We start from the raw sequence: 26389 nt of genomic DNA, 5'->3' as shown, positions 1-26389 counted from the left end.
AATGAATTTACTTTACTGAAAAAAAAAACCTGTTACGTGAGACAAACATAATTTTTTTAAGATATTCTGTTCTGCCTGTTTATTCAAGCCTCCTTCAAATATTCTGCATTTACATGCAGTGAACAAAAGGAAGAGATAAGAGAGCTTAGGTGCGTCTTTGCACATTTTCACCTTACTACCTTTCTTTATTAACTCTTTTAGAAAAGTTGTTTGGGCCATGGCACACATAGCTGAATCACAACATTTTTAGAAAAGTAGTTCCAAAAGGCACAAATTAAATGTTTTAAGATATTGGGAACCCATTAATTTTTTCATTCAACAAACATGTACTGATTATTTATTACATATTCCCACTAGGAATGAGTGATACAAAAACTAGCATGAAAACTTGTACACTTTTCACGAAAGTTATTTTCCATTATACACTTTTGTAAAATTTGTAACCATTCCATCTTCAGAAGATCAAAGAAAATTGTAAATATACTCAGGTTAATAAGTATCTATGTACAGGTTAATGAGAAAGGGTACACTTTTGTTTAAACTGACTGCAGTTTTCATAGGATTTCAGTGATTGCACTATATTTTGATGGTTTGTTTACCCATTTGTTTTAATTACCAGACTACACTTGTAAAGGGCAATCATCATGCCTCACTCAGTGCCTGGCACAAGATAGGAGTTCAGTCCAATTTGCGTAATGAGTGAATGAGTGGAATTGAAGAGCATTTCACATATGCGATTCATAAGGCAACTTCGCAACATTTCCCCTATTTGACTCTGGATTATCTCTGTGATAGATGAACTATGACTGGATTTTACATTTCTCTAATAGGAACTGCAAATACAGTAAACCATTAATCTAGTGTTCATTAATTTGGAGTTCAAGATAATTCCGTCTGGGCTTACCTGAAATTTACCTCTGCAGGATTAATGAAGACTGATACCTTAAACAAATTACAGTAGACTTAAAATCACTGACTCTAAGGGGCAGATGGTTAGAACAGTGATGCTCTAAAGAAATGTACAATAACTGACTGCATGCAAATGGGTGTCTTAATCAAGAAAGTTCATCCATTTAGTAAAATAAACTGAGCAGACCTCCGCGTAGAAATGATCGATAATTGATTCTATAAACACATGTTGAAACTTCTACCTAATGGCAACCACGCACCGTGTGTAATACTAAAGAACACCCCAAGGCATGTATCCTCAGGCTGCTTAGAAGCCAGCTGGGAATGTAAAATGCCAACGGATTTTAGAACGAGGCAAAGTATACATGATTTAAGAACAGAGATTAAAACTACAACGTGAAAGGTAAAAAGTGAGCAAATCCACTCTATAATAATCATAATTTCTTGTAAGACACCGAAATTTAATTTCCCCTCTGGACAAAGAACAATTGTTTTGGAGCCCCGCGTTTCCTCAGTTCTCCGAGTTCTCCCCTCCCCCCCGGGAATCACGGCATCTCTCTCTCCACGACGAGTCCGGGCCAGCATTCCTTCCTCCTCAAGGCCTCCGTTTCTCCTTCCGGCTGTCCAACCCGAGGGGGCGCACTTCTTCGGAAAGCGTCGACGGCGCGTTTCCTTCCCTTGGCAGAGCCGTCCTGAAGAACTCGGCGACGCCAGGCCGAGCCCGCTCGGCGTGAGTGCTCACCCCACCTCCTCCGGGGGGTCCAGAGGCCTCCTCTTGGGAACAAGCGGCCCACGGGGCGGCGACGGGGCGACGGGCCGAGCGGGCCGCGGGGCCTTCTGGGGCTTGTGGTCTCTCGCCCCGCCCCTGCCCACTTGCCCCGAGGGTAGAAGGCAGGGCGAACTGGGCAGCGTTCCACGCCAGGAGTCGGACGCCTGGCCGTGTGGGCAGGCACTCGGGCTTCCCGGGCTTCAGCCCTTGCGCTTCCTTGCCGGCCTGCACTGGCTCCTCACGGAGGGCACCCTCCTTCCTCTGCAGGAGCCCCGAAGGTAGGTAGGTGAGGAAGCACCCTGCTCGCTTGCCCTTGTCCAGCCACGAGGGACTCGCCCTACACATAGGGTCTCCCGGCACCGCCCTGCCTTTCAATGGCCCGGTGGTCGGACCTACGTTCATGCGACTCGCAGCGCCCTGTCCAGTCCCGCACACTGTTGGGGTTTCCCTTCACCTGCTTAGGCGGATCGGGCCTGCCATGGAGCTTCCGGGGTCACCGGAGCACGGGCGCCGAAAGTGAAGGGTGTCTGTGGTGTGTTCCACGCCTCTGAGCGTGTTTAAGCCCAGCTTGACCACCAGAGTGGTTCCTCAGGTTCTGAGGAGGAGAAGGCAGACCTGTGTTTTTGAAACCCTTGCTGGGGTTGGCAAATCCATTCCCCGAGTAGACCTTTAAACGATCACCTGCTGTATTGGAGGGACTGCATGAAGTGCTGTAGGTGTCAAAGATGGGACATACATGACTTCCTCATTCAAGGACCTCACGGACTTGTGCTAGGGATGGATATGTACGTGCCCAAGAAACATTCAAGAAAAGGGTGAACCTGCATTAGAAGGATCAGACAAAATGCTGTGGGACAGAGAAGCTTCATGGAGGTGGGATAAGGATCAGATATTTGGAGAATAGGGGAAGAAGTTGGGAATTCATTGCAGATGAAGGGGTTAGTAAGAGTAGAGGCAAGAAGCCAGGCATGCATGGAGAAAACAGAATGTTTCAGAGTGGTTAGAGTGTTTGAAGTAGCAGGAAATAAGATGGAAGAAGTAGCTGGGACTGAATTATGAAAGGCTTCAAGTAGCTTGGTAGTCTGGAACTGAGGAAACATGTTTTTGCACTTGAATTCCATCAGGATCCGTATATTATAAAGAAATGTACTGTTGCTTAATATTCATAAAATGCTTACGATGTTGAAAAAAATACATAATAACATGGACTCTGTTCATGAGCTGGACGTATTTTTCAATAGCGGTGTTTTTGTCAAATTAATTACACACACACGGATCACTTTCTTGGGTTTGTTCGTGTTGCCTTTTTCCTATTTAAAATCTAGAGAATTTACAGCGTATCATGAGGCTGCAATGAGATTCAGTTCCTTGGCAGAGATTTGTGATTTGTTATCCACTATTCTACATGTTTTTATTTTGGAAGACTTACTGCTTTAGAAGGGTTTTAGATCAAGGGCGATAAAAAGCATGTATAATTTGGAACATGTATAATCTGGATGACGTTTTTTTCATGAATGATGGAGGGAATACCAGTATTTGGAACCAGCTTTCCCAAACCAGTATTTTGGAGGCTTTGTTAAAACTTAGAAAATGCGGGGGTGCCTGGTGGCTCAGTGGGTTAAAGCCTCTGCCTTTGGCTCGGGTCATGATCCCGGGGTCCTGGGATAGAGCCCCGCGTCGGGCTCTCTGCTCAGCGGGGAGCCTGCTTCCTCCTCTCTCTCTCTGCCTGCCTCTCTGCCTATTTGTGATCTCTATCAAATAAATAAATAAAATCTTTAAAAAAAAAAACTTAGAAAATGCTATCTTAAATATGTTTTGGTGTATCTAAAGATGTTAGTAGTCTACTGGGTATTGTGGTGAAGTTCAGAGAGAATATTCTAGTTATTTCATGGGACATGTTTATGTCACATATGCATTAAACTACTTGAAAAAGATCCTTGAAGTTGAACGTCATGAGTCACACATTAATAGAGCCAGTTAAATTAGGCCTGGTCATTTTGGAGATTTATTGAGGGAAATGTATGACTGCACTGTGAAGAAGTGTTGGAAGGAGTGAAGAGATCAGTCACAAGGTTGATGCGGTAATAAAGACAAGAGGTATTAATGGTTTGAGGAAAACATAGACACATCTTTAGATTCGGTTATAGAATTGACAGCGAATTATATTGAAGGATAATTGGGAGAGTCGTGCCTTTAAGTCAGAGAGCAAAGTGTTTTAGGAATAGAGGAGTGGCCATTAGGGTCATATTAGTGATCTGATGCTGCAGAGAAATAGAATGAGGATTTGCAAATAATAAGGTTTGGCAATTATGATGTCATTTGCGACCTTGGTAAGAATAGCTAAGTTGAGTGGGGGTGATTAGAGAAGGTTTTTTTTTTTTTTCTTTTCTTTTCTTTTTTTAAAGCTGGGAGCAACTTGAGTGTGGTTGAATGTTAAGAGATAAAAGTCAGTACAGAAGAAGAGATTGTAAGAACAGAGAAATGGTTGGTACAGAAGATTAGGTGTTGGTATGCAATTAGGGCATATTCTTAGAATATTGGGTATGGTATATAAGCACAAGAAGATGTTGGCTTTTATTTATTTATTTATTTATTTATTTATTTTGAGGAACATAGCACAGAATAACCAGAGCTTTCTTTCTTTTTTTTTTTTTTTTTTAAGATTTTATTTATTTATTTGACAGAGAGAGATCACAAGTAGGCAGAGAGGCAGGCAGAGAGAGAGAGAGGAGGAAGCAGGCTCCCTGCTGAGCAGAGAGCCCGATGTGGGACTCGATCCCAGGACCCTGAGATCATGACCTCAGCCGAAGGCAGTGGCTTAACCCACTGAGCCACCCAGGCGCCCCAACCAGAGCTTTCTTGTATGCTTCCAGAGTACCTAGGATCCAGCTTGCTTACCTATCCATTCATTCGTTAGATCAGTCATCTAATATTTTTCAGCACTTAACCATGTGTTAGCTATAGGGATTCCTGCTCTGAGCAGACAGATAATGAGCTCAGTGGAGCTTGTTTGTCATTGAGGGACATGGAAAGCAAACAACTAATTAAAGAAGGAATTATCCAGTTGCAGTTGTGGTAACTGATGTGAAACAAGAGTATGGCATGTTAAAAGCATATGTATTCAAGGGAGTTGACATGGTCCAAGGAAGGCATTTTCAAGGTTAGAATGGCTAAGCTGGTATTAAAAGATCTCTCTGGTTTCTGAGTCAGCCTTCCTTTCCCCATGCTGCCTCTCTGTTACCATCTCATTCTTGGTGCTCTGTTCACTGGGTTGGGCTCAGTCTCCCCTCTCACGAACACTTGATGTGTATTTCATCAGTGGATTGGTGGGGTGGCAAAACTTTCAGGAACCAAGACTTTGCGAGGTTCTTTCTCAATACAGTTACTGCTGCATTGTAGTGACTAAATATGCCCCAAGTGTCCATTTAATTTTTTTATGCTATGTTGATCACCATCAGAGGAAGAAAAGGGTTTTGGGAATGGCAAATCGATGGTCAGCCACAACCACCACTGACTTAGCCTCTTAACATCCTTTGGAGGAACCAGAGCCAGCACAGACCCTGTCACTTCTTTTTTTTTTTTTTTTTTAATTAATTTTTTATTTTTTATAAACATATATTTTTATCCCCAGGGGTACAGGTCTGTGAATCACCAGGTTTACACACTTCACAGCACTCACCAAAGCACATACCCTCCCCAATGTCCATAATCCCACCCCCTGTCACTTCTTATTAGGAATTTTTGGTAACAGCCAATGAAAGTTGGGTTTGTTTTCTTTCATTTAAAATTTTAATGTTCTCTGGGACAAGTGAAGAGGAAAAAGCATCCACTCATGTTTCTGTCTGTAGGGAAGTGAAAGTACTGTTGCTGCTCTGATTTTGCACTTATATAGCATTTGAACGTTAGCTAAGTGCTTTTACCATCAATTTTTTTGTTCAATTTAAAAGAAAGCCTAAAGTCACCCCTGTCAAAATTTGTTCAGTGTTATTCAGAGAAAAGGATTGTTTGTAAAAATGGGCCTTCTGTGATGTGGAAAAACTCTGATCCATCAAAAGACTAGATATAATGTAAGGCAATGTGTTGGTAGAAGACATTAGCCACTTGTTACCTTTCTTCACAATGAAAGATGAAAAATAAACAACAAAAAGAAAACATAGAAATACAACCCTGCAGGGAGCCAACGCTCTCATGATTTGGTTTGTACAGTATTCAGAGATGTTTTATGAGCGACAATATGTGTCTTTATATTTACGTCCTTAAAGAATTAGGTTTTATTTAGAGCAACTGTTGGCAAACTTTTCCTGTATTGGGCCAGATAGTAAATATTTCAGACTTTTCAAGGCCATGCTGTTTCTGTGGCAACGACACAATTCTGAAGCTATAGCACTCAAGAAGCAGTAGACAATACATAAGAGAATGGCTGTGTCTATTTCAATAAAATGTTGTTTATACAAGCAACAACCCCCCCACCCAGTTTTGCCCGTGGGCCATTATTTGCCAGCCTCTGATCTATGGCACTTCTGAGATTCTTTTACTGATGAGGGGTGTTATAGATTAGAGTGACTGTTATTCAGCTCAAATGCTCTGTGAAGGCAGCAATGGACTTGTCTTGTTGACTGTTGTATCCCTATGTCTAGCACAGTGCCTGACAGAAAGGAGATAATTAAACTTACCTGTTGAATAAAGGAACGAGTAGCAAGGCTATCTGATGGACAATTGCCTAAGTGTGGGTCCATGATTCTGTACTCAGATTTTCAGCCTATATAATATGTATTTTATGGTACTACAATTTGGGGCACAGCATATATGTTGCAGTTGAGTGCTTAGTTCAGAGAACTAATCCAAGGGGATACATGAAGAATGAAAAAAGAGCTGGTGATACAAAATGATATTAAAAAACAATAGGTCTATGAGGCTCCACCAATAAAAATTCATACTACACCCTTTGGAAGAGACCTGAGAAAGAGAATATATTCCAACCTCTTACCCAGGCTACGGCTTTTCTTGTTTGCCCCGTTTTGTGTGCCTTGCTAGCATGTGCTAGATGTTCTCCTTTGGTCCTCCAGATTTCTCCACTCCTCCATCCTTCAGGTCCATACCAGCCCCTACTCCCTCCACAGTCTTAACAGTGATGCTGTAGGATGAAAAGTCAGAGTCCCTGTCAGGTTGTGCTCTCTCTCCCAGTTCTGGTGACTGCTTCCTCCTCTCATACTTTTAAGGTCTAAAGGAAATGAAGGATGGCCTTTCCCTTTTCTGTTGTCGCTGGCCCCAGGACATTGTTACCCCCTTAAGTTGCCCACACTTTTAGAAATAGAAATAGTCTTTTTATTAAACTGTCCTCATACTACCCAAATTGTGGTACCCTTAGCTTTCTGCCTGGACCCTGATGGCTATAGTATTCCCACCAGTTTTTTAAAAGCACCTATTGTATATCTGGAGCTCCTAGAGCTCATTTGGGATAGTTTTGTGATTACTTGCTTTCCTGTGAGTCCTATCCCTGCATTTCTTGCCAGCACTGAGATGAGCTTTCTGCCTGGACCCTGATGGGTATAGTATTCCCATCACTTTTTCAAAGGCACCTATTGTATGTCATTTAAGTCCCCCAAAGTCAGTGACTGTGGCTTCTATTTCTTATGGTTAGAGAATCTCAAGGTGAAAGTGGTCCAGGAAGGTGATCCATTTAACTTTTCTGTTCAGAGTTTGGGTCCAGTCTGCCCCATCCATATCAGAGCTTATTTGTACCCGAACACCTTCCACATAAGGGAATTCCTTACTTCTAATGTTCTCTCACACATCTTTAGACACATTGGACTGATAGAATATGTATACACAACTTCCATCCACTGACCTTGTCTTCTTCCTTGAGGTTTCATGGAATACATCCAACACGTTTCATTCCTCTCTTCTTTCGACAGCAGGTTTTTGAGTTCCTTTACTATCTCCATTTACAAGCAGAGTGCCTAGAACAGAAGCTCTTTTTCCATGTGTTGTCTGATCATGCTCAGTTAAGCATGAGGATGATAACTTTCCTTGGAAGGTTTGCTACCTCCAATGAATAGAAGGATCAATATGTCCTCTTTCTTTGCTTTGCAGCTGTAAGAGGGAACGTGATTTGACTCCACTCCACACTTTCCTCCTCTGCCGATTTCAGTGTTACATGCCATAGGCACAGCTGTCTTTGACAACGGCTTAGTTTTCTCCCGTTGCCAAGTTTATCTATATTTAAAGGCTGTCTATCAAGGGAGTGAAGTAATTTACAAATTGTAGATCTCTAGAGGGCTATGTCTACTATCCAATTTTCTTTTACTCTTCTTCAAATGTCAAAAATACACTGATCATCCTTTAATTATTTTAGGGGGCATGGTTAAAAGTATTTTGCTGAACTTTTTATTTAGGTTTCAAATCTGAAAAGCATATATCAGTAGACTCACAGATTCTTTCACATTTTGTTCCTTTTTTTTTTTTTTTTCTGGACAGTCACTCTCTCTTATGCCCATTACTATCTCTCTTGCTCTTGCTTTTGGGCAATATAACAAAATATATTGAAATGCAATATTTTTTGGTTAATAATCAAACTAACTTTAAGGAAATGTTCTGAAGTAGGTTTTTAAGTATATTCTACATGTAAGTCAATTTTTATAATGAAAATTCTATTTATTTTTTAACAAGCCTCTAAAATATCGGTCAGCTTCTTTAATTCTTCCTTCTGATTTATTCAGTGAGCTCATTCCCCATTTCATTTTTGATTAGATTGGTTTCACCATGGCAGAACTCAGGAAAATAAATCTGCTTGTATTTAATGTGTGCTTTAGTTTAATCTGGATGAATAGAAAAATGAAAACAATCCATTAGAAAGGACTGTTGATTGTTAGCAAGATACGACTTTCTTAATCTTTAATATAATTGTTTGGAAATATATTGCAAAGGCTGCTTACTGATTGCTTCTTTTCCCATGCCTTCCTTCTGTTTTCATGACTGCTTCTTAAGAGGTTAAAAAACAAAACATATTTGTGATTCTTTTCAAATTCCTCGAATGGGTTTTACAATAGTAGATTGTTTATGATCCATTTCTTTTTATCTCTTGGAACAATGGTAGGAGAAAGCTACTTTCTCTTCTGATCTGTTTTGTGTACTTTGTCTAAAGTTCTATTATTCATGCATTAGCTTGTATTTTATTTATTTTCTTATTTGTCTGCCTCCTCCAGTAGAAGAAAGGCTCCTGAGGGAAGGGGCATACTTATCTTGAATGCCTGGCACAACCAGTAAATGGTGGTGAACGTTTGTTGTCAGAATATAAATTGATCATGACCAGTCTGCCATTTTACAACAGGGAACAAAACACTCATGTAGTTCTCAAGAAGTTGCTGCTTCCTAAAAAATTATTTCTCTTATAAACATGACTCTTAAATAGTCAATTTTTATAAAGATTGTTTTGTCTTTTAATTAAAAAAATCACCCACTGTCCACCATCCATTTATTTGATAATTATTAAGCATTATTTCAGATATATAATGAATAGATGTAAAAAGTTTCATGTATTTCCAATAAGCTGTCTTCATAAAATCAATTTCCCAGAACCAAAATTGTGTACTTCAAATGCTGCATTCATGCAAGTAACTATAGGATAACTGAGGATTGGAAATGAGGGAATCGTTACAGTTCAAAGACCCTGCAGTACATTTCATACTAGATTACTGATGGTAAATAATAGACAAATTCCCAGTTTCCCAGTATGTTCCAAAAATATGTCTCATGTGTAAAATCACTGAGAAAGGCACTGATTCAAAGTACATAGCAGGAAGCTGGCTTCTTTAATTATTAGTGTGCTTACTTCATTTCAATTACTCATTGATAAAAAGCTGAGAATCAGTATAGTATTAAAGTATTAAAGTATTAAAGACACCACTTCAGAGGTCGTGTGGTCTGAGTAAATGTGTCATCAGCACTGTTTTGTACATTTTGTACTTTCCAAGTCATTTGTGACTGGGCTCCATTCTTCACTGACCTAATATTGGAATCGTATTGGAGTCTTCCTTCACTCCCTCTCCCTCTCCCGTCGGCAGCAAGCTGTACCATTCCACAAACATCTTTCAGAGCCTCTCATCTTCTGTGTGCTCACTTTCAGTGTCCTGGCCTCGTTCACCTTCCAGCCCTTCTTTAGTGTGTGGTGCAAATAGTTCTGAGCTCCTTCCTACCCAGGACAGTCTTCCTCCTAAGACCCCCACTGGGATCATTTCACTCATCCACCCAGAAGACCACAGCTATTTCTGTCTGGCCAGTCAGCACTTCTGGCTGACTCTCAAGACCTCAACTTCCCAATGTTACATTATCTCCCTTTATTTCCTAAAATAACTTATTCTTTAGTCGAGGAGTTCTGGTCTTCTCTCATTTTCTGCTGTCTGCTCGTACTGTTCACTCCATCTGAGGTGCTCTCGTGTCCCTTTTGCCTCTCTGAATTCTAGGCATCCTTCAGATCTTCCCGGCCTGTTCCGGGGGTCCTTCCTCCACCTGTTCATGTTGGCCCATCTGTGTCTCTTCTCTGAGCTTTTAATAGATTGACAGACCTGTGGAATTACAGGCTTGGGAAACAGTGGGTCTGGGATCAAATCATGGCCTCATACAGTCTCAAGTAGACCAAGCATTGCATTGAGTGTTTATTGGGTACCTGATAGAGTTCATAGGGGTCACGTGCCTTAACTAATTTCATCTCCTCAGTAACCTTACTTATTAAGTACTACCTTGATTCCCATTTTACAGATGAGCAAACTGAGACACAGAAAGGTTGAACAATCTGTCTAAAGTCACTCAGCTAGTAAGGGACAGAGGTAGGAGTCTTGGCTCCTGAACCTGCTGTCCTAGCCTCTATACTATTCTTGCCTTGTCAAGATATTTTTGAAATCAGTTTTGATAGGGATTTTTAGATTGACTGATATCCATATTACTCTTTCCTGTCTCCCTGGGCAGTCTTTGGAGGAAAAAATTGCTTATCTAACAGTGCTTTTGGAGTCGGTATGCCAGCATGTGTATTTTGTGTGTGCGTGTCTTGCTGTGGTGACAAGCTGAGATGGGCATCTAGATAGACCCAAAGTGACCACAGGGCAGTTCAAGAGGCCTTCCTCTATCCAGGTTATACTTAAGTCCTACACCCAAGCCCAGAAAACATGTTGTAGAAAGAAGATGTGCAGAAAGATAAATATTAAAAAAATAAGGTTTTACCACTTGTGGGTTGGATATCTTTTAGAAAGCTGCCCTCTCTGAACTTTAATTTCCCTAGCTCTGACCACTGATACTAAATTGTACATTGCAGGATTATTAAATGGGATAAAACTATTGGGAATTTAATGAGGTACTGGATATAAAGTGAATGCGTGGTGTCCAGTATGCAGAGGTGTCCAAGAGATATTTATGTTTTCCTTTGAGGTTCCATACTCTAGCCAGACTTACAGCTTTCCTCATGCCTGCTGCTGTTCTTCCCTTTGCCTGCATAACCAAGCAGGCCCTCATTTCCACATTGCTGTATCTCCTTCGCTTCTCCTATCTTCCATTAGACTGTCTTCTTCATGAAGCTCCCTGTGATCCCTTAGCTGGCATTAATTTCCCCTTTCTGTGAAGTCTTTCACTTCCAGCCCTTTATTGTAGTCATTCGTGTACAGTGTGGTTTAATCTTTCCCACTGAGCCCGATGCTAGCAATAATAAAAGATGAAGGCACAGTCCATGCTGCTGATGAGCTCACTTCCCGTCCAGTAGGAGAGAGAGATCCCTACCCCCCCAAAGGACTGCTGATAGGATTTTGTGATGAGAACATTTCCAGAATGCTGCGGAAATGCAGATGAGGGTGAAGTTAACAGATCCAGGATGAGGAAGGAAGGAGCAGGTAGTCTCGAAGATTTCGGACAGGGGCATTGGATTGGGCCTTGAAGGGTGAGTAGAGAGTCTGCAGGCAGGGGATGGGCAAGGGTGTTTCTATCAGAGAGTGAAGTTCACAGACAAAGGGCCAACATCATGATAGTATGTACTTTGTTTGGGAAGCCATGAGAATCCTCTGTGGTTAGATTTACCACCGGCAGTGGAGAAAAGTAAAGCTCGAAGATAACACTGGTTTTGGTTTTCAGTAAATCAGTTGTATGACTAGAGATCTAGCTTAAAAGCTGTTTTGAAAAATAACAGATTTTTAATTGTTTCTTATTATGTCCATTTGAACCATCAGGGAGACTGACTGTTCAACAACTTGCACTAGTTTTGCTTGTTAAGAGAAAGGTTCAAATGTGATGACTGATTATGTTGATCGCTAAATTGGAGTTTAAGTGCTAGATGTCACTGACGAGAGACTTTGACCAGACAGAGAATAATCAGAGGAAGCTATCAGAATGAAAAGAGGCTCAATATTATGATGTTATAATGGGTATAGGATACTTTATAACCCTTTGCTTGCTTCAGAGCCTTGGAGGGTGAATCAGGAAAGTGGACTTTATACTGTTTTGCTTTCAAAGGTGGACCTGAGATTCATAAGCAGAAGTTATAGAGTATCTGGAAGGAATTTCTAAGAACTGATCATTAGGTATTCCAATTTCTAATACTATAATGTCCTTGCAGACTGGGTCAGATTCCTGATTCTCTTATTGGGTGACAGACTAGATCATTTCTTCTGATACCAAGCTCTTGGGATTCTGTGACACACATTCAACACAGTTTTGGAATTAAATAAATGTTACTGTTGAGTCATGCAAATACTGTTATTTAAAGTATTTTTTCCTTTTGTCTATGTGTCTTACTAGGATTTTCTAACAGCACTCAATACACAGATATAAAATATAGTGACATCACCCAAGTTTTTTCTAAAGTGGAGGCTTCCTTTTATCATTGAGGTCCATTCTTGAATGTTTTCTCAATGAATAATATATGTCAGTTTATCCAGAAGGACAGAAGAGTGGTGGAAAATTAATCTAAAATCATAACTCATTCTCTACCATCTAGAATCATCTCCAGATTCCAGCATACAGATACAATTTTCTGTGGTTATTTTTCCTTCATTTTCTATTAATACAGACATATATACATAAAATACTTGGCCCAGATAAGAAATATCTGGAATACTTTTGCTCATTAAGAAGTAATTTAAGAGTAATTATGAGATTTCTAGTTTAACTCCTTAATTTTTACGTAGAAAGCATATGTAAATATGTGTGTGTGTGGGTGTGTGTGTATACACAATTGAGTACTTGCATATACACACACATTGAGTGCAGGTGCAGATTATTAGCTATTCTTTCTCATGCTGAAAGACTCTAAATTTTTAATAACTGTCTCGATTAAGAAAATGTTGATTTTTCTTTCAGTAGTTTTAAATTTGTATATCACATGTTTAAAAGATGAACTTTTATGTATATTTCCTGTTAGTAGAGACATAATATGAAATTATTAGTCTAAGAAGCTGACTATTTAAGTGTTTATTATTACTATTATTGCTAGTATCATCATGTTGTAATTTACTATGCTGTTCCCATTCAGCTTTGGACATTGAACTCTTCTTGCCACGGAGTAAGAGTAAAGGCAGAGATGGAGAAATGTGCACACATCTTCTATATATACATTTTCTATGTAGGCTCTCCAGTATATGTACCTGCATAAGCTAAATGTTATTGAGCTTTTACTCTGTGCCAGGCACGGTGTTCAGTACTTTACATGGATTATCTCATTGAATTCTCTCAATAACCCCTATGAAGCAGCTCCTATTATTTGCCTCTCCTTAGATAAGCAAATTGAGGCTTGCCAGAGGTTAAGTGCACAAAGCTTCCAAGTGGTGGAGACTGGATTTTAGCGAAGCTATCTGATTTCGCAGCTGGAACTTTTCCTTGCACGCTGCACTGCCTGTTGCGTGTGTAATCTTAGACTCAGAACTGGGTATGACCAGTCAATCCACGTAGCTTTCACATCAGTTTTGAAATCTGTCTTCATCTCAGAAAGATGGCCGTTAAGCCTCTGCTTGAGTAACTCCAGTAATTGGAGTTTCATAACTTCACAGGACAGCCCATTCCTTTGTTGGACAGCTCCCGCACTGGGTATCTTATTCATCTATTTACTGGAAACTTGTCTCCCTGTAATTTCCATATATTAGTCCTGGTTCTGCCTTCTGGAGGATTATTGAACCCCTCCCTCCCTTCTTTGGTCCAGCAACCTTTCAGATGCTGCGTGCCTGGAGTCTCAGCTTCTCCAGCAGTTTGGTGGGCAGTCTCCAGAGCCCTTGCCCTCAAAATCACACTTTCTGACAGTCCTGTTTAATCAGTTGCTGCTGGCAAGTTGTGGTACACAGAATTGGACTCAGCAATGTGGAAATCAGTATGCTAGCAAGACTTCTGGACTGAGGTGTAACACCTAGGTTAAGGTATCAGAGCTACTGCTGACCATGTGACATTGGGCAAGGGGCAATGAGATGAGCTTCAGACCCTCATCTGTAACACAGGAATAATAATTACCCCACTGTACAGCATTAATATGGGGGTGAAGGAAGATGGTGCTGGGAAGGTGCTCTGTACACAGCCCTTGCCTTAAGCCTGTCAGCTGCCCTCTCTTCAGACTGCTCTTCTGGGCTCTTCCATGTCAGCATAACTTGTTCCCTCACCTCCTTTGGCAGCTTTGCTCCAAAGTCAGCTGCTAATTGAGGCCCTTCTTGACTACTGTATTTAAAATTGCATCCAACCGCTTACTGTCTCTCTCCATCTTGCCTGCATTAGTTCTCTCAGCTGTGTTTATTACAATTTGACATACGTGCATTTTACTTATTTATGTTGTGAGTCTTCCCACTAGAATATAAGCAGTGGGAGCTCAAGAACTCATCTGTTTCTGTCACTGCTATATTCTCTGGACATAGCAGGTCATCAAAAAATACTTACTGAATAAATGAATGTATTACGATCATGTTTATGTCTCTGATGTGGTTTGACCCTCAAAAAGCACAATGAGATGGTTCCCAGATTTTTTTTTTTTTAATAGAAGAAAAGTATAGCTGGTACATTTATGAGTAGTTTTTTTAGTGTTTCAATTTTGGAAATTAATTTGTCAGTTCATTTCCATGTGCTTCAAGGATATTTTCTTGTGGAACAGTTATCTGAACTGGGCTCCTGGAGTGAAATACTAGAATCTTAATTTCAAATTAAGAAGTGCTACTGAAAATGAAAAATATATATATATAGTTTATCACTGTCTTCTATTTCTAATGACTCAAGGTCAGAGTTTTGTGGGTAAATGTATATACCTTTTTATTTTAAAGTAACAACAACTTACTGAATTTCCTGTTTCTTTGCTCACTGTAGCTATTCACCATCCTGACTTCTAATTGACAGTTTTTCTTATAACCACAAGACCTCTGTCTCATAGTATTCACTGTCTTAGTTGGCTATTTATGTGTTAATATGGGTTTTTGAGTCAGTGGATGAAGGGGAATCAATAGGACAAAGTAGGCAGAAATGCTGATGTATTTAGGTCCTATAAATAGAGAGTAAGTAGGGCCAAAAGGGTGCTGAGATCTCAGCTTGACTCCCAGTTTGAACAGAGTCTAGGAAACCTGCTACCTGCACAGGCAAGAAGAGTTCTCAGGGTTGGGTTAGGAAAATGTCATTCATCTATTTGAAGTAGATCGTGGGGTTAAGATTACTGGGGTTGCAAGGACTGCTGAATTTCCAGACTGACTGCCATTTTCTGTGGTTTAGTGACTTGCACATGGAGCTCACTGGTTGCCTGGTCGTAACTGACTGAAAGAACTGAAGTCAATAAAATGTCTGATTGTGACAGGTGATGTGTCTCCTGGCAGGTTGAAGAGGGAAGAATTCCCTCACAGAAGAATAGTGTCTTGGGATGGGGTGAGGGAAAGGACACTCTTTCCTTACCCAAGAGACTTGACTCTAGATCTATGAATTATTGACATGCTTCCTTGTGGTTGAACATTTGCACATCCACTTAGATCAAATAATGCTGTCAGCAGTTAGTGCTTTGTCAGACTGTTCTGAATTTAAACTTGCAGAATCATGTTTGGTAAGAATGCCTGAAAAATCCCACAGCTTCTTATTTAAACTTATTTTCAATTTGCTCTAAAGTGTATTTTAATCACAAAGGAGCTTTCAACAGCATGCTATAAATCTATCATTGCTAAATACCGAAGCGTTGCAAGTATACTTGGCATGGGAGAATAATGTCCAAATGAATGAATTATTTATTTATATCCCATGTTTTAAATGGAAAGGGGAATATGTTTTAGAAGAATCTGTATTTGTGGTGGAGGTAAGAAGATGTCTATATGATTTTACAAAATATATGGGAATTAAACAAAATAATTCCACTAGAAACATCGCAGGTACAAGGCCAATGTAAACTTTTAATTAATAAGAGAAATCATGATAAAAGCTTTTGTTAAGTAAACAATTACCCTTGTCTAGGAAAAGTGAACATTTTGGGCACAGAATTAACTAATTGTTTTTCTAGTTATACCAGAACTGCATTTGGATTCAAGCTTACTAATTGGGTGTCAAGGAGGACATTGATCAATGGAATGGTTAGACTAATAACATTGGGTAGGAGAGAACAAAATAAGGAATTATGTGATATCAAGACTCGTTTCTCCCTTCCAAAAAAACGGTAGTGGAATGGCATAGCTGTAATATTAGCACCAGTACTAGTGGTGATAAAAATAACAATCTTTGAGTGCCAGGAACTATCTTATATGCTTTACAACTGTGTTTTACTTCAGTCTTTAGAACAGTCTTATGAAAATGTTACTAACATATTTTTCATTTTATGGATAAAGTGAGATGCAGAAATTACTTTGTCATTCAACTGGCAAAGGACAGAGTTGGATGTGGCTTGCAGTCCCTCCTTTCTGAAGTCTAGACCCTAGATCCTCTGCTTCTCAGTCTGATGCTATACCTATTTTGTCAGACCCTCTTGTGAGAGGGTGTTGGTGGAGGAGTAGATGGGGGAAGAAAGCATAGTCCCTGAGCCCCAAGGAACCTGATCCTACCAGAAAGGAAAGACAAAAGCAGCTGGTTAATGATTAAGAGCCAGCATCAGTGGCTCAGGTGACACGATTTTCTCAATAGTTGTTGAGAAAAGGGAGAATCAGCTATGGGCTGAAATGGTTTCTAGGGAAGGCTCTCTGGAAGAAGTGGACTTTGGCTAATGCCTTAAGCGAGGTATAAGCTCTTCGCCACAACACATTGGATCCTTCAGTGTTCAGGTTCTGTTAAGAATTTTATGAATGTCTCCTTCATGGATCTCTAGCCTTGTTTACCTTTAAACAAGTAGTTCTAGGGCACCTGGGTGGCTCAGTTGGTTAGGTGACTGCCTTCAGTTCAGGTCATGATCCCAGAGTCCTGGGATTGAGTCCCGCATCAGGCTCCCTGCTCCATGGGGAGTCTGCTTCTCCCTCTGACCTTCTCCCCTCTCATGCTCTCTCTCACTGTCTCTTTCTCAACTAAATAAATAAAATCTTTAAAAAAAACAAAACAAAAAACCAAAACAAATAGTTCTAATATGTGTATATGACCCTTGAACAACGTGGGAGTTGGGGGCACTGATCTTGCCACACAGTTGAACGTTTGAGTATAACTTTTGACTTCCCCAAAACTTAACTACAAATAGCCTACTGTTGACTAGAAGCCTTACTGATAACATAGTCAATTAACAAGTATTTTATATGTTCTATATATTACATGCTGTATTCTTAAAGTAAGCTAGAGGGAAGAAAATGTTAATTAAGAAAATCATAAGGAAGAGAAAATGCACTCCCAGTCCTGTGCTGTAAAAAATCCGTGTGTGAGTGAACTCGTGCAGCTCAAACCCATGGCATTCAGCAGTCAGCTGTGCTTTTTTTTTTTTTTTTAAGATTTTATTTATATATTTATTTGACAGACAGAGATCACAAGTAGGCAGAGAAGCAGGCAGAGAGAGAGAGAGGAGGAAGCAGGCTCCCCGCTGAGCAGAGAGCCCAATGCGGGGCTCGATCCCAGGACCCTGGGATCATGACCTGAGCCGAAGGCAGAGGCTTTTACCCACTGAGCCACCCAGGCGCCCCTCAGCTGTGCTTTTGATATTGCAGTTCACTTCCAGAAACGGGCTTCATTTATTGCTTATCCCTCCTAAAATGTGCAAGCCAATAATAAGTTAATGTTATCTTAGTATTAGTGATGTCTTAATATCAGCTCATTCATGCTGTCTTCTGTATAGATGTGGGGGCCATAGAGTTCAGAGAGGTGTTTAGGAAGAACTGGAAGTGTTCTGCTGGAGAGAGAGCAAGGCTGTACAAAGACAGCTTTCCACATTTCAGGGTCACACCCACAGTAAGTACTTTCTTTAGCAGTTGTGTTGACCTGAATGTATTAACTATATAAATTCTTTATTCAAATCTCATCTTTGGGCCCTTGTTTTAAAATCACTATAAAATCATTCAGTCATCCCAACAGAAAATAAAATATAAAATGCATATATCCTATAGGATCTTAAAATACATAAAAAGGAATAAGGAGTAATATAGCAAAATCAGTATATTCAACGTCCAGCTTAAAAAACTGGATTTTTGGAAGGCAGAAGAAACTCATCCTCTTTTTTATTTTACCCCCTTCTTCCGCTGCAGAAGTAATTATAATGCTAAATGTGAAACATATCTCCCAATGCATTTCTTTGTACTTTTTCTACATAGTTATACTTCTCAGCAATATATATTATTGTTTATATGCATTTTTAATTCTTGCTATTTTCTTTTACTTATGAAATTCATCCATTTTGATGTGTATAGCTTTAGTTCATTCATTTTTTATTGCCCAGAAGTACTTGATGGCACAAATATACTACAACTTATTTAGCTATTCTTTTAGCAACAGATACTTAGATTATTTGTAATTTTTATTATAATGAAGTTGTGAAGAGTTTTGAACATATCTCTTGGTGAATATATGTGACAATCTTTCATATGTTTGCAGACCATTTTATTAACTTTTCTGTGACTTGACCATTTATCTCTTTTGCTCATTTTTTCTTTACTGATTCATGGACAAGCTTTAGATGTTATGATTCCTCACCCTTTATTGACTATATGTGTTGAAATTTCTTTTCCTAGGCAGTGGCTTATCTTTTTATTCTTTTGCTATTTTTTTGATGAACAGACTTTTAAAATTTTAATGTAGTAAAATTTGTCATTTTTTTCCTCATTATCATTTATGTGTCTCTAGTTAAAGAAACCTTCCATATTGAGGGAGTAAAATTTAGTTTAAAAGTTCTCCTTAAAGCTAAAGATGAAAATATCAAGAATGACCCTTTTTTAAAAAAATGAGAGTCAAAGTTGGGTTACCTGCAGTTAACATATCTTTTATCAATACCAGTTTACTTAAAACAGAGCCCACTGTTTTACGATATCTACTATGATAAATTTTCTGTTCAGACTTAATATTTTGTTTTTGTAAAATGAGAGTTAAGGGGGAGAGAAGAAACCATGCATAAAATATTAGTGTTCACAGAATTCTGATTATTAGTGTATATATTAATAAAAACCTTTTACCTGCAGTAAAGTGATCATTCATATGTGTGCACGCTCCTTCTTGTGCAGAAAGTTCATGGTAGTCATGAGTAATTCAGATGGGCTTTTACTAACTGTAATGGAGGAGGAAGCAGAGACTTTGGATACAATTTCAGTAGAGTGATCCTGAGGTATTCATTCTTATGGCTGTCTTCATGGCCTTTTCAAGCTTCTCTACTTAGTCATATCATCTTTTTTTTTTTTTTTAAAGATTTCATTTATTTATGAGAGAGAGAGAGAGCATGAGAGTGCGGTGATGGTCAGATGGAGAAGCAGACTTTCTGATGAGCAGGGAGACTGATGTGGGTCTTGATCCCAGGACCCTGGGATCATGACCTGAGCCGAAGCAGTTGCTTAACTGTCTGAGCCACCCAGGTGCACCACTCATCATCATCTTTCTGATCTTAGTTGCACAGTGAATTAATGGCCTGAGTTACACAGTCGTGGTCTCGCCAGGCCAAAGAGAGCTTATCAACAATGCAACTTGGGTTGTCATTATCCAGAATTCTTAAAATCTTGTTGTCTTTCCTGTAACCACTCACAAATATAAGGACTTATAAGAAGAGAGCCTCATAAAAACCATTGTTTTATCTCTTGATGTCTCTTAATTTACATGTCATCAGGATCTCAATGATTTATCTTCATTTTTATCATTGCCAGTCATAAATTGTAGCTTCACTTCACTATAAAATGATTGTAACTTTTATAATGATTTACTGTTAATAACAATTACCACTGATTTCAGAAAAGGATAAAAAACCCAGTGACGCCCTCAGTAAGATTCCTGAGTGATATCTGCATGCTCTGTAGTAAAGCAGTGATGTCATTGGATGTTGGCTTGGAGTATTCCAGGCATTCTCTTTCTTAGAGACCCACTGAGTATGTTTAAGAGCTTTTGGGTAGGGACCATAGAGGCTTGGATGACCCCATGGGTGTCATCCTTCATACTATGATTTTATGATTTTTTAAAAAATATTTTATTTATTTTTATTTAATGGGGGAGGGTAGCAGAGGGAGAGGGACAAGCAGACTCTGTACTGACTGTGGATCCTGACATGGGGCTCAGTCCCACAACCCTGAGATCATGATCTGAGCTGAAATCAAGAGTTGGATGCTTAACTGACTGAGCAACCCAGGCACCCCTATACTGATTTTTATTAAATCGCTTATCAGATTGAAATAAGCTGAATTTTTAACTATCTTCTGCCCCTTATCCCCTCTTCCATTATTATGAACTTTAAATAAAGCAAGGAATATATCTAATTTATCTTTGATCAGATTCTAACACAGTTTTGGCCTCTAGTCTTATATACTGAATATGTTTGTGGAACTGAATTGCTCTTACTGACTTGCCATATACCAAACAGAATGGTTATTAAAAGTCTGACCACATGTTTAGTCTTTGGGGTAAAAATAGAAGTTAGTGGTGTATAGAATGACGGCTGTCGGGCTTATGATCAAGACCTTTGCATCTCTTTAATCTGCTTACCCAAGAAAATTCTACAAGAAATATTAAGAGATTTATCTGAAGTTAATTGATTCTTGGGATATAATGTACATGAAATATACTACATAGTATATTTGAAAGTTGCTAACAGACACTTAGGAAACACTTATTAAATGTTGGGTATTATCGGTTCTTAGGATTGGAGGACTGAAGCTCAGCTCTGGTTAAAGCAGGTTTTTATGAAGTTGGGCTTCATGGAATATGACAGAATCTCCTTTTGTCAGTAGTCTAGTCACATATGTATTGTTCAGATTCAAATGGAATTTAGACTCTTTCATTTAGCACCATATAGGGTGCAGCCTCAGTGTGGGTGGGTATCAACAGCTAAACCCAATCACATGGGGATTTTGGAGGGTTGACTGCACAGTACATAGGAAAGAGCATGTGCCCTGATATCAGACCTGGGCTGTAGGATTAAGGACGAGTGTATAAAAATGTCTTGGAATTTCAGTTTCCTAATATGTTAAAATAGAAAAAAATATGATATAGTATGGAGGAGTGGAAGTTAAGAAATACTTCACAAGATTATGGTGTAATGAGCGATGAGCCTAAAATATGAATGATTTCTATTGTTTGTTTTAGGGCTGATGGTCATAGCAATTTGGGAATAGACCATTGCTTAGAGATAGTAATTAGTCTTTTGAAAGTGTTTTTCCCAGGAATAGAGTATGGCAGTGGGTCTTTAAGTGTAGTCCTCAGACTAGCAGCATCAATATGACCTGGGAACATGTAAAAAGTGCAATTACAGACCTGCTAATCCAGAAATTCTAGGGGTGGATCCTGAGAATCTGTGTTTAATGAGCCCTCTGTGAGTGTGAGGCAGGTTCAAGTGTGAGACCCACTGAAATAGAATAGAGGAGGAGGAAATACCAATTCTGTTTTTGGACTGCTTTTTATTCTCTGCATTCATGAAGAGCCACATTTCCATGGACTGCCTTTCTCCCCGTTGCTCTTTGTCGGCCTTCCATTCTCTGAAATGTAGCAGCAGCAGCAGGTGGTCAAAGTGGAGTGCCAGTGGTTAGGTTTTTTTGCTTAACCTTTTGTCATGTCCTTCCTTTAAAGGATTTGTTCCTGTCATTTACTGTTAGGTGGTGGAAAAACAGTAGAGCCACTGAACATTGGATACTTTGCTTTCACATGCACAGATCACTAGCCAAAATTTTGAGGGAACCCCTCTGCAGATTTCCAGAGCTCTTTTGCTATTTAATACTCTACTCAGACCAATTCTTGTATGTCTGACCTCTCTAAATTCCCATCTCAGTTTTCTCAGTTCACTAAGATATACAGGCTCTGTCTGGGTTCTACCTCCTTCACCTGTGGCCTACAAACTGCCTTCAGCCAATAGACTGTGGTGTGAGGCTCACTTTGTTTGTATGCCTCCTGTAGGGAATTACTGCCCTGCACTGCTTTCTGTCCAATGTTTGAGAACTGTTGATGTATATTTTTCATTTTGTTTTCTAGTTGTTTTAAGGTGGAGTTTAAAATCTGGTCCCTTTAAACTCCATCCCTGCTAGGAATCCCTTGTTTTATCAAGGTAAAATTTATATGCAATGGGCTGGAAAATATTACCTGTCCCATTGATGGCTCTGACAAATTAACACACCTTTGTATCCCACCCAGCCTCATATCAAGATAAAGAACTTTACCCGAGCTCTGAAAATCCCTTCAGTCTTCTTTCCTGCTAATCCCTTTGCCCTTCTTCTCGCCATAATGAAACATTATTCTTATTTTGTCTGCCATTGATTAGTTTGTTCTAGAACTTCATTTAAGTGGAAACTTAGAGTATGTAAACTTTTGTGTAAGTCATTATTCCCTCAGTATAATGTTATGAAATTTATCTACAGTGTTGAATCTATCAGAAGTTCATTCCTTTTTATTGCTGAGTAGTATTTCATTGTATGGATATACCAAAATTTGTTTGATGAACACATGGGCTATTTCCAGTTATTGATGAACACTTGAGCTATTTCCAGTTTTTAGCTATTATGGATAAACCTGCTATGAACATTCTTATATAAGTCTTTGTGACATATATTTTTCTATCTTTTGGGTAAAAATGGATTTTCTGGGCTATAGGGACATGTATGTTCAACCTTCCAAGAAACCTTAGAGTGAAAGGTGAAACCTTTTCCAGAAATGGTTATGCCAATTTGTGTTTACACCAGCTACACATGAAAGTCCCTGTAGTTTCACACACTTGTTATTTTTTCAGCTCCTCTTATGGATATAAAGTGGTGTCTTGCTGTGATTTTGATTTCTGTTTTTCTTATTGGATAAGAAAAATAGTGTTGAATACCTTTCCTTATGATTATTGACTATTTTTGCAGCTTCTTTTATGATATATTTATGTCTTTTGGCCATTTTTAGTTGGATTATTTGTCTTTTTTCCTTAATGAAAAAAATAGCCATATAGTCATTTCCAAGTTTTTTGTAAGATATATAGTGAATATTTCTTCCCAGTTTGTGGTTTTGCATTTTGTTTTCTTAATGATGTTTTATGATGACTAGCAGACTTAATTTTGATAATGTCTGTCAGTGTTTCTGTACTGATTAGTGCTTTTTATAACTTCTCCAAATCATCATTCCCATGATTTCTTTATTTAAATTTATTTATTTATTTATTTTTATGAACATACCATTTTTATTAACCCCAGGGGTACAGGTCTGTGAATTGCCAGGTTTACACACTTCACAACACTCACCATAACACATACACTCCCCAATGTCCATAACCCAACCACCCTCTCTCTACTGCAACCCTCAGTTTGTTTTATGAGATTGAGAGTCTCTTATGTTTTGTCTCCCTCCCTTCCTACCCCCAAAACCCTCCACGTTTCATCTCCACTTTCTCAAATCAGGGAGATCATATGATAGTTGCCTTTCTCCGATTGACTTATTTCGCTAAGCATAAGACCTTCTAGTTCACCATGATTTTTTTTTTTTTACCATGTTTTTGTGTTTTTAGTTTTTATTTCAGTTTTTACATTTAGGGCTATGATTCAGCTAAAATGCATGTGTGTGTGTGTGTGTGTGTGTGTGTAAGATATGAAGAGTTGGCAATGTTCATTTTCTCCATGTATTTAACTAATTGTTTCGACATTATATGTTAAAAATACCTTACTTTCCCAATTGCCAAGGTGCCCTTATTGAAAATGAATTGACTGTGTAAGTGTGGCTCTAGTTCTAAACTTGTTAAGTTTTATTCCACTGATCTATTTGTCTGTCTTTATTCTGATACCACCTGGTCCTGATTGCTTTGTATATTAAGTGTTGCGATCAAGCAGTTTCATTTTTTTTTTAGCTTTGTTCTTTTTTCAGGCTATTCTAGTATAAAATTTAGAAATTATTTGTCAAGTTCTACTAGGAAGTTGATTGGAATTTTGATTAGGATGGTGTATAGAGGTCAATTTGAGGAGAATTAAGATCTTAGTAATATTATCTCGTCTAGTCCATGAACACCGTATATGTCTTAATTTATTTAGAGCTTTAAACTTATTCAACAGTGTTTTATAGATTTCAAGGTAGAAGTCTTTCACATATACTGTAAAATTTATTTCTAATTATTATTATTTTAAAAATTCTAACTTTTGTGTAAAAATATAATAGATTTTTGCATGCTGACCTTGTGTACTGAGATCCAGCTAATGTCACTCAATTCTGGTAGTTGCTTGTTTTAAGATTCCTTAGGGTTTTCTGTAGACATTCATTCTTTATTTTAGTAAGTAGAATTTTACTTCTTTCTTTCCAATCTATATATTTTTATTTCTTTTTATATTCCACTCTCTGTTATTTCTAGTCAGGTATTTAATAGAAATGAGAAGAGTGGATATCTTTGTTGTGTTTTCAGTTTTAGAGGTAAAGCATATACTGTTCCATCATTCAGGGTAATGTTCCCTGTGGATTTTGTCACAGTGAGTAAAAACTCTTTTATTTTTATTTGTTTTCTTTATAGAGAGTTTTTTTTTTTTAAATCATGAGCCAGTTTGAACTTTTCAGATATTTCTTAAGAAACTATTAAGATGAACATATGTTGCTTTTTAAATAGTTTGTTATCTTATTATGTTGAATTACAGTGATTGATTTTTGAATGTTAAACCAATCTTTCATTCTTCAAAAAACTCTCTTCAGTGATGATGTTTTTAAATATATTGCTGGGTTTGGTTTGTTAGCATTGTGTAAAGGATTTTTGAGTCTGTGTTCATTACACATATTGTTTTGTAGTGTATTTTTTTTACTCTTTGTAATATTTTTATAAATTTTGGTATCAAGGTTGTATCAATATACATATCAAATTATAAAACAAGTTATGATATTTCCTTTTTCTCTGTTTTTCACAAAAAGAGTTTGTGGGGTTTATTCTATCCTTTATTTTTTGAAAAATTTTGTACAAACTTGATGCAAAATTTGGTACAATTTCTTGGCACAATTTCTTCTTTCATTGTTTACTAGAATTTTATAGTGAAACCATGTGGGAATTGATTTTTTTTTTTTTTTGAGTGTGGTGAGGCGTTTTTTTTTGTTTTTGTTTTTGTTTTTTAATTTGAAAGAGAGAGAGAGAGCGCAAGAGGGGAGAGGGTCAGAGAGAGAAGCAGACTCCCAGCTGATCAGGGAGCCTGATGGTGGGACTCGGTCCTGGGACTCCAGGACCATAACCTGAGCCTAAGGCAGTCGCACAATCAACTGAGTGACCCAGGCATCCTGAGTGTTGTGAGGTTTTTAATAAATGTGCAATTTCTTTAATACATAGAAGGCTACTCAGAATTCTTTGTCTTCTTTTGTCAATGTTGGTTAGTATATTTTTTTCAAGGAATGTATTCATTTCACTGTAAGTTCTCAATTTATTAGAGTAGATTATGTATAATATTGCATTAGTTATTTTTTTAAATTTTAATTCCAGTGCATAGTTAACATACAGTGTTAAGTATATTAAGTAGTATTTCACCCATTCCCCCTTCCACCTTTAGTCTGGGAGCCATCTATTTGTTCTCTAGGGTGAAGAATCTGTTTGGTTTGTCTCTCTTTCTCTTTCTTTTTCTTTTGTTCATCTGCTTTGTTTCTTAAATTCCACATCTGAGTGAGATTATATATATATATATATGTCTATCTTTCTTTGACTTATTTTGCTTAGCATTATACTCTCTATATCCATCCATGTTGTTGTAAATGGCAAGTTTTCCTTTTTTTAGATTTTATTTCATTTATTTTATAAAAAATTCTTCTCTTTTTATTTTTCAAGACTTTATTTACTTGTTTGACAGAGATCACAAGTAGGTGGAGAGGCAAGTAGAGAGAGGGAGAAGCAGGCTCCCTGCTGAGCAGAGAGCCCAATGCCGAGCTTAATCCCAGGACCCTGAGAGCATGACCTGAGCCAAAGGCAGAGGCTTAACCTTTGAGCCACTCAGGCACTCCTCATTTATTTATTTTAGGGAGAAAGAGAGAGAGAGACAGAGAGAGACAGAGATTGGTAGCACAAGGTGGGGAGGGGCAGAGGGAGAGAGAATCTTAAGCATATACCCCACTGAGTGTGGAGCCCTATGCCATGCTCTGTCTCAAGACCCTGAGATCATGACCTGAGCCAAATCCAAGAGTCAGATAGATGCTCAACCAGCTGAGCCACCCATATGTCTTAAGATTTAATTCATT

General features: G+C 38.5%; 1 protein-coding gene across 2 annotated transcripts in view; it reads left to right on the top strand.

The window, feature by feature from the left end:
• Positions 1-1659: 1659 nt before the first annotated feature.
• MEI4 (meiotic double-stranded break formation protein 4) overlaps positions 1660-26389 on the top strand; it is a 248763-nt gene continuing 224033 nt past the window's right edge. The window contains exon 1 of one of the 2 annotated variants that reach the window (XM_032339230.1): positions 1660-1956. The gene's annotated coding sequence lies outside the window, so the exon portion shown is untranslated. The remainder of the gene's footprint in view (positions 1957-26389) is intronic. The other variant, XM_032339229.1, reaches the window with a different exon arrangement.

This window comes from Mustela erminea, chromosome 4 (genome assembly GCF_009829155.1).
Source record: "Mustela erminea isolate mMusErm1 chromosome 4, mMusErm1.Pri, whole genome shotgun sequence".
Lineage (NCBI taxonomy): Eukaryota > Metazoa > Chordata > Mammalia > Carnivora > Mustelidae > Mustela > Mustela erminea.
The sequence above is the reverse complement of the archived record's forward strand: the minus strand, read 5'-3'. Positions and strand labels throughout refer to the sequence as shown.